This window comes from Parasteatoda tepidariorum, chromosome X2 (assembly GCF_043381705.1).
Source record: "Parasteatoda tepidariorum isolate YZ-2023 chromosome X2, CAS_Ptep_4.0, whole genome shotgun sequence".
NCBI lineage: Eukaryota > Metazoa > Arthropoda > Arachnida > Araneae > Theridiidae > Parasteatoda > Parasteatoda tepidariorum.
Window position 1 is genome coordinate 15,118,263 of NC_092215.1, and position 9,718 is coordinate 15,127,980.

At 32.2% G+C, this 9,718-nt stretch overlaps 1 long non-coding RNA gene across 1 annotated transcript; it reads right to left on the reverse strand.

The window, feature by feature from the left end:
• Positions 1–359: 359 nt before the first annotated feature.
• On the reverse strand, positions 360–9,496 carry LOC122272801 (uncharacterized). Its single transcript, XR_006227288.2, has 3 exons — positions 9,082–9,496; positions 3,110–3,210; positions 360–744 (listed from the first exon to the last, which is right to left on the reverse strand). It is a non-coding gene; the product is annotated as an uncharacterized lncRNA (long non-coding RNA).
• Positions 9,497–9,718: the final 222 nt, after the last annotated feature.

Genomic DNA, 9,718 nt, shown 5'->3' on the forward strand with positions numbered 1-9,718 from the left:
GATCACTCCATTTCTCTTTCCTTTTATTTCCCCTGTTTACGCCTCACCGCGTCACTTGCGACTATACATTCCTATACAATAAATCATTGTTACAATGTCCTGTACCTACCATTAAAGTTTGTACCATGAATTCGGGACCACCCTGTATATATATACAATATATATATATATAGAGAGAGAGAGAGTGTGTGCGTGTGTGTTACACAAAGTGCAGGTAAAAATTAATCACAACTAAAACATTCATTTCCTTAGTGAATATTCGCAATATAAATTAAGCAATTAAGACAACATTGACAGACTTGTAAATTTTTTATTAAAATATTTACGAGTTTTTTATTAAAATATTGACAAATTTCTGTTAAAATATTAATTCATATACAAAAAATAATTTTTTTTCCAATGATATCACAAAAGTTAACATTGTTTAAAGTTATATGAAGAGCTGGAATGATTAATTCATTATTTTTAGGCTAACGTTAACGTTTTCCTTACGGCTAAACTAATCTAAGAGTGCTACTACTATTATGAGACTAATTATAAACAAACTAAGAGTGAAAAAAGCAATAATTCGGGTTCTATCCGATAAAAAAACTCCTGTATTAGCATAGGTAACTACTTGAGCTTCATACCACAAATTAATTCCAAAAGAATGTTTATAAGTCTCAATTGCAGTTTCCATTGCCGCTTTACTGGCGTTGTAAGAGAGAAACCCATTGGAAGAAAGAGGATTTTCTGAGTTCTGTCCTAAAAGATTGAAAATCAGCAATATGTTAGATTTTTTTTATTTGTAATGATAAAGTTTTCAAATATTTTAAAAACTGATAATTTAAAATAAAATATTTTTATAGTGTTGCTTAAAAAAAAATATTTTTCAAAAAGTCATTTCTTCCGTAAGTCTTATTTTCCAAAGTCATTTATTTTTCTAAAACTTTGCACCAGCTTACATAAGTTATTTGCTAGGTTCTTACAGTAATATAAAGTCTTGATATCTTATAATGTTTTTTTGTTAAAAATTTTGCGCTGAGGCATTGAATTCAAAGGATCTTACAGAAATCTTACGGAAATTAATTCTCGATCAAATCGGAAGAAAATTTAATATGTTACAATTCATAACATTCTGAGCAAAAGTTCTCATTGACACAACGTCCAAAATTGAATAGTTTTCGAAATACGGAGCTTCAAACATGTGAGATATATGCAACGCACTGTGGGCCAGAAGACTATGATCTTTGATCAAAAGAAGAAAATTAATTTTTCAACTAAAATATGTGTAGGCAGTTTTAATATATCCCAAATTAAGCATTCATAATAATCATTCCAAACATTATAATTTACTTTTTGGACCGACGAGAGTACAATTTAATGAAAAATATGTTAAAAAAATTGTTTTAAATGCAACTTTTAAATTTTTATTTTAGAAATATATATAGGAATTTCACCTTGCTGCTACATTTTTATCAGAGTAAATAGTAGTAAATTAAAGTACAATTTTTCAATTTATTGGATTAGTTGACTCTTGACAAACTTATAGTTTATATCTTATCATTTGACAATTTACAATGTTTGAATGACTTTCGAAACTTAGTTCCAAAAAGTTCCACGAGGTAATTAGCTAAACTTTTTTTTGTTGTCTTCTTTGATATTTCATCTTTCGAAAAAACCTGCCCCATTTTGCCCGTATTGCAAAGGTGGACTAAATATACCGAAAAACAAAAATTATGTTTTTTTCATGTTTTCGCGTTATTTTGTAATTAATTCGCGTCATTTTGTAATATTACTCCGGAAATATAATTTGCTTTTCATTTTTAATGTAAAATTACGAAAATTATTTTATTTTCATTGCTATATTTAATTATTTTTACGTACTATATAATTTTTTTATTTTTGCTTGCCATATTTCAGCCGCCATTTTTTTTGGGGGGGGGGAGGTATTTTTTGTGTATTTCAAATTTTCAACTATAAATTCAATTTACCTGCACATAAAAAAACGCTAAATACAAATTTTGAAACAAATTTTATTGAAATATTAATTTTGACCACGAAACCTTGGATGTTGGCCCACTGTGCAACGGTCACTGCAGTGATAGGTGCTAATCCAATGCTTGCGCGTAACATTGGCTAAGGTGAATGCAAAGAAATAATGCTGGCTATTCATTTAGCCTAAGCTCATCTACCTATTTAGCCTGACATCCTACAAGTCCTTTCATTACATAATCTAACTTTAAATGCTTTCATTTACAAATTCCTTTACGATAACCTTTACTTGGTGCACATGGGTAAATTCTAGTTTCGTGACGGTATTAGAGAATTAATATTTATGTTTGAGTCTCCATTCCTCGGAAACAACCGATTTTTTGATTTTGTGTCAATGAGAATGTTTGATCAGAATGTTTTGAACTACAACGTATTATATTTCCCACCAATTTGACAGAGAATTAATTTAGATTAGGCTTGTGCGGGGACCTTTGTAATTTTATACCAGTTAGCTTTTTCGTTGAGTGTCGTTTTTAGAAGGCATCCACGCGACAACATGTGTGTACGAACGCAGTATTTAAGCAGCGTTAGCATGATGCGGTTTGATAACCGAATCAATCTGCTCCCCCAAACTGCTACTGATCAATTTTCTATAAACCTATATTGAATTAACACCACGAAAAGTGTATTTTTGCGAGAATCTAAGCTAAGCTAAGAATCTAAGTAGGAATGCAAAATCGCAATGTGGGTTTGTGAGTCAACCCCTGTTTCAAAGTTTATCATGCTGAATAAAATTACTAAGATTATATCTTGAATTATCCTGAATAGATTTTTAATTATAATCCTCGCACTATCTCTAAATATATTGTTAGCTAGCACTTAAATACGAACACCCTCAATGTGCGCACTTCTCGGCACGGTGCACCATTTAGGATTGTCTCTTCAGCGGCGCGGACTACTGAACGAATAGGTTAAATGACAAGTTATTTATTTGCTCACAGAAACATTTCATGCTGCAGATTCAGAGAGACATGAGATGGGACAGAGATGTCATGAAATTTTAGTGGCTTCTACAACACTGTAATCAGGAATTCACTTTTAAATTGAATAGCCAGTTCTCAGAGAACTAACTTACCTTCCATCTTCATAGTCATAGGACAGAGCAACAAGCACAATATGATAATCACCCATTTAGCTTCAATATATGACATCTTTAATGTAAAAATCTGAAGTAATCTAAAAGTATAAATTAAATTCCAAATATCATAAGACAACCTTAATTTTTGTGCTGAATGTTCATAAGATTTTTATATGAAACATATAGTTCTAAAAGTTAATAAGGAAATAATTTAATAAAGAAATGCAAAATTGTCTTGTATGTCACGAGAACTCTAATTTTACTCTTTTTTTGGGGGGGGGGTGAAAGATTATTTATTTATTTTAGAAATTAAATAAGATTCATAGGAGAGACCTTGAAAGCTTCTAAAAATTGTTACATTCATTTCAAACTTTACTTTAAAACATCGCGTTTAAAGTTTTTACATTAGGGGATCTTATTAGTGGGATTACTTTTTAAGTGTGAGTTTCATGATGCGAACTTTCTACTGCAGGCACTGAACTTTCATACTTCACCTGGGAAGATGCCGGAAGTGTTGCTCATTTAACGTTACCCAGTGGGTACTTGTGAACCTAAGTCATGGAAAGCAAGCAACATTACACACGCCACACTGCCACAGATACCCGTTTATACGGTGGGACCCGTTCACACAATAGAGAACAACACACAAAGACAAACATCCATGCCCTGAGCTGGATTCGAACCCACAACCATTGGCTTCACAGTCAGGCACGCTTACCGCTCGGCCACCTGGCCAGGACCTTGCCAAAATATTTCTTATTCGAATCAAATTTCAAAGTTTAACTCAGATAACAATGTATAGTATAGGAGTTCAATGGGGCCTCCCTGGCCGAGCGGTATCGCCGGTCCAAACGCTCTGTTAAGCGTGGAGGTAGCGGGTTCGAATCCCGCCGTAACCCTGGATGTATTCTTTGTGATGTCTTTCTCTGAATTGTTCTATCTGTATTTTCTACTTGACAATGACTTATAAGCCTACATATTAAGCACACAAGTCAGCAAATGTATGTAATTTCAATAAAATATAATAAAAAATATAGGAGTTCAACAAAGATTTGACTACCATTTAAAATATAACTTTCTATAATTTTAAAAATATATATTTGTATCTTAATTAATATAGCATTTTGATTCTAAAGTCAACTGTATTGACATGACTTCTCATCGTGGCACAGAGAAACTCACAGGTCGTCGGGCTACCGAAGCGGGGATGACATCCCCTCCGCAGAGGATCAAAATTGCGATGGCATGTCTTCGGATCATCCTCTGGGATGTTTCCCAGACCGTCGCCAATACCCCATTGTGCTGCTCTAGTGCGACGTAAATAAACAACAACAACAACAGAGAAACTCATATATTTCAAAACTGAATTTTCTTATAAAATAAAAATAAAAAATACGAAACCCACCTATCCTTTTATGTGCTGCCAAAAAAAATTTAATGCTGCGTAAAAAATTTCGTAAATGACATGAAATTGAAAAATGTCTGCATTTCGGTAAGCTAATTAATTTTCTTATACTATATGCGTTTCTATTTTTAACTATTACGATAACACTTCTAGGCGTCCCGGAGTGGACTGATCTTAAAGACACGGTTCCCTGTAGAACACCGAAGTTAAGCATTACTGGCTGCGGTCAGTAAGCGGGTGGGTGACCACTTTGATCAGCCTACGTAAGGACCGAGGGTGTGCAGTATCAGTCCTCGCTAAACTGTTCTACCGTAAAGGGCTTGACTTCGCGCGCAGGTCGTCAGGCTACCAAAGCAGGAGAACCATCCCCCAGCAGAAGATCAAACTTGCGGAGGCATGTCTTAAGATCATCCTCAGGGATGTTTCCCAGGCCGTCGCCAATAGCCCATTGTGCAGTTCTAGTGCGACGTAAATAAAGTACCTACCAACCTTCCTTCACAATTTCTCAATTCAGCATTTCTTTTTCTCTATCTTTAAGAGGTTCTTCTTCTTCGGACCGAACTCAACCATCCTCAAACGGGGTGAGAAAATACTGAAAATGCTTTTAATCCTTTTTATTTAATTTTCACAAAGAAACCAATGATTGATATACCCAGTAGCATCTTCCAATACTCGTAAAATGGAAGGTTGACACTCAATCACAGTTTGCGGTATAAAGAGTGTGCTTATTTAGATTTTCTTTCAATTTTTTATGACAAAATCATGCCAATACAATTCTGCGATCAACAGATTTTGATAGGTAGTTAAATGGTATACAGTTGCTTGTTTTTAGATTTTTGATAAGTATCTTAATTTTTATGCAACTGACGTTAGAAGAATTTTTTTAGCGTAATCCAAATCGGTTTTCATCAGTTTCAATTTTAATAAAATTAGTTTTTAAAATATCTGAAAAATAAGAAACGTATAATTTTAAATTATTTACTCAAAACAAGTAAGAGCATAATTTAATTGCTTTAAAATTTTGAGGAAAAATTAATATAAGTTCTAAAAATTAACAAGCGCTATATCTTTTAATCTGATAAAGCAGTTCCTATATTTTCTACATTTTTTAAAGGTATTGTACTGTCTAATAATAAAATATGTATTATCAAAAGCTTTTTAAGTAGAAAAAAATATGGAGAACACACAAATTAAAAATAACCTCTTAACCCTTCACTGCACCTTTTTGCATATCTGCAAAGCTAAGTTTGAATCAGATTTTCTATGCTGTTCTCAAACATTTAACATTGAAAACTGAACAAGTACAAAGGTGCTTATCTTAGTACTGGAAAAGAATTGAGTTGAAAAAACACTAATAATAAAATTAAACTGCTTTTTAATAACAAAACAAAAAAAATCTAATGACGCATCTTATGCAAACCATTTTCCCACAGACTCCGCAAAGTTTGGCGACTGTTCTGTCTTAACCAATTTCTATACACGTCATTAAGCTAACATATCGTGTTATAATTTTTTATTAAACAAATCTGAATCCCAAAAAAAGCATACAAATTAATAATTTATCGAAAGATCTATAATTTTTTGTAGGGGGAGTGTTATTTGCTCTTAAAACTAAATTTCTGAAGGAAAAAAAACTAAATGAAAAAAAACGTCAGGTAAATTATTTAAATAATAGAAACAAAAATCTTAAGCAAGGATGACGCGAGGGGTAAAAATTCGACTTAAAGCTAATAATTATTCAATATTATCATACCTTTTTTATTTTATTTTATAACCGTCGTTGAACAGCCGACCTAATTTGGGTTTACGACTACTAATGTTCAACTCCGTAGCCTTCTAATTTTGTACCAATCCAGAAGACAAGGAAACTACTGGATCAGTACTCCCAGAGGCATTGATTTGTTATGGGAACATAGAGGACTTTGTGACTAGACAGATTTAACGTGTATCAGTCACCATTTACTACATGGAGAGTCTTCGGCAGGCTGGGATCGAACCCACGAGCTCTTAGGCATGGGCCCAGTGCCCTACCAACCAGGCCATATTATCATACTTATTATTTTTATAACCGTCGTTAAACATCCGACCCAATTTTTGGGTTTAGGAATACTAACGTTCAACTCCGTAGCCTTGTAATTTTGAACCCAACTCAGAAGACAAGGGACTATCCCCTGAGCCATCACGGTTCATATTATCATACTTGTGATGTTTACAATAAAACGCGCTCTTTCAATTTAAATTTCATCATCATCATCATAGTTAGCCAGACAGTCCGCTGGGAGCCTTCCTCGGAAGATTTCTCCATAATGATTTCCAATTTATATTCGATCTCCAATTCTTTTCATTAATTGCAAGAAAATCTGACTCCACCGAGTCCGCCCATCTCAACCGCGGCCTTTCCCGTTTTCTTGTTCCAGTGGGTTCAAAAAAGCAGCATCTTTCTTATTGTATTGTCATCAATCAATTTAAATTTCACAAAAACAAATGAATTCTTAAGACTCCGCAAGCTATACAAAAAATAACAAACTGCGATATTTTACACTAATATAGCCAATGAGGGATATCACTCAATACATGGCAAACCTTTCACTTTATTTAAGGTGCGATATTAATTTTTTTTTAAATTTTTCAGGCTCACAACCTTGTAGAATTTATAAATTACAAAACATTATTATGAATGGTAAAATTATGCGTAAATTCAAACACAAATCACAATAATAAAACTAAACCGGTTTACACATCACCTCGTAACGGTGCCGGATTGGCCCAGGCCAGACTGGGCCATGGCCTGGGGCCCCCTTTAAATGTATTTTTTTAAAATAAATTTAAAAAAACTAAGAAAAACAATGATTTTTTTAAAAAAAGAAATCTATTTCAAACATATATGTCATGATTATAAAATGTTATGAATATTTTTTAGTTTTAATTTAACAAAATAAAGTAAAATTTAATTTATTATTATTTATTTTTATTTAAAATATGCTTTCTTAAATGAAAAGACATATAAATATTTTTTTACAGTCAAACCTCGATATCTCGAAACTGAAGGCAGAGGAGAAAAAATTCGAGATATCGAAAATTCGAATTATCGAAAATCGCATGAGATCGATGGTAGAATAAAAAAAAGGGTTTTAAAAAACTTATTTATTATTCCATATTTATTTTAAAAACACTTTTTACACTTTCATTAAAAAAAAAATTCAATTGTTGTTTGCTTTAGAGATGTGTAAGAAAGTTTTTCTATAACACTTTCTAAGTGGACTATAGCTTTAAATGTCTCCTGTGACATATTCGGCTGCCCCTCAATAAATCTCCTTACAGTGTCTACTACAGAAAGTGCTTGTTTGTCAGTAACATTGGGCGGTAAATCTTCGATTTCCTCTTCCTCTTCTTCTGATAGTTCGCAAGAAGCTTTCGTTTGCACGATGATATCATTATCATCCCACTGACCACACACTGTTACTGCATCATCTACGTTTACAAAGTCAGGAAATTTCATGTCATCAAGCTTCATGAGTCCGGTCAGTCTGTTCCAATCATTTTCAGTGTAGTTTTCAGCAGAATTAACGATATTGATTGTTTGACTACTTTCGTGATCTTTAATGAATCCAGACTTCTTGAAGCCATTTATTATCGTAGAGGAGGACACATCATTCCATGCCTTGTCAGCCATTCTTAAAATTTTTTTTTTTTTTTGGAATATTTTTTTACTTTTAGAAGGAAAATCTACACTATTTATGGAGAAAAAAATTCAAGTTATCAAAGGGATTAGAAAAAAAAATTCGTGAAATCAAGTTTTTTTTAACATTGAGTGTATAGGAAATTTGAAGGGAATTTTTTTTTCTTCGAGATATCGAAAAATTCGTGAAATCGAGGTTCGAGTTAGCGAGGTTCGACTGTATTTGAAATAATAAAAAATATACGAGACGAGAAAAAAATTTAATCTAAGGGCCCCAAAAATTTGAATGGCCTAGGGCCCCGCCTATGCTTAATCCGGCCCTGCCTCGTAAGCATAACATAAGTGGAGGGATAGACTGAAAGTTTTCTAAATTTCTTCCGATTTTAGAAAGCTTGTTATTGTTTACATTCGGTCAACCATCCAAAGTACCGTGCAATAGAAAAATAAACGTAAGCGAAAAAAAAACTCAAAATTGAAATTTTAATACATTAGGCATTTTTGTATGATAAGCTATTCATTGCAAAAAGTTTTTTTTCCAAAATTAAATTTTGTTATCAGTATTTTGAAATTCTATTTTAGCATTCATAGCATTAGCAATAGAAAGAAAATAGTTATCAAGTCACTTTCATCGAAACCTACCATGAACCACTTACGTTGCTTTTTCAATTGCACTGCAGTTTAGACGTCATTGAGCTAACATATGGTTTTAATTCAAGCTCAATAAAATTAGTTGCAATTTAAAGAAAATAAAACAAAAATAAATATGTAAAATAAATATATATAAAATAAATATATAAAATAAATATATAAAATAAATATATAAAATAAATACATAAAATAAATATATAAAATAAATAAATAAAAATAAAATATCAAAATACTTACGTGAATTCCGTGTAGAAATTTAAACTTGGTGCACCACTAGTCCGAGTTTGGGAGAAGAGCGTAAATTGAACGTGACTTGTTAGCTACAAATCAAAACTAATAATGAATAATCTCTAATAAATTTTAGTTTTGAGGTATCATTTCCAGAGAAAATATAAACAATAGTACACCTTTCGCAATGTTTATTTTAACGGCTTTAGAAGATCGAAACTGTTTTAAAAGTACGCCTGTCAATGACTTCTTTCTTCTTTTTTTTTCGTAAAATTTCAAAATGAAAAAAAAAAGGTAGAGATTGGAGTTTAAAAAAGGCTCAGCACGAACACACCGGCTCAATATTTTATAACGAAAAGAAGTTTTTCGAAATGATATATTTTTTTTTTTTTTTAATGAGTTAAAGAAAAGTAGCAACCTCTGATTTATCTCTAACTTCGCATGCATTTTGAAAACTGTTAAGCCAAAAAAAGTGTTTAACAAAATACTGAGGGTTTCGGGCGCAAATACAAGTAACAAGTGCTCGGACTAACTTGAAGGGGGGCAAGTCAAGGAACCATAACATTTTTAAGTAGGGCACTTTTTTTATATAATTTATAACTAAAAAATAATTTTGTGGATATTTTTTAATATTTGGTAGGGAGAG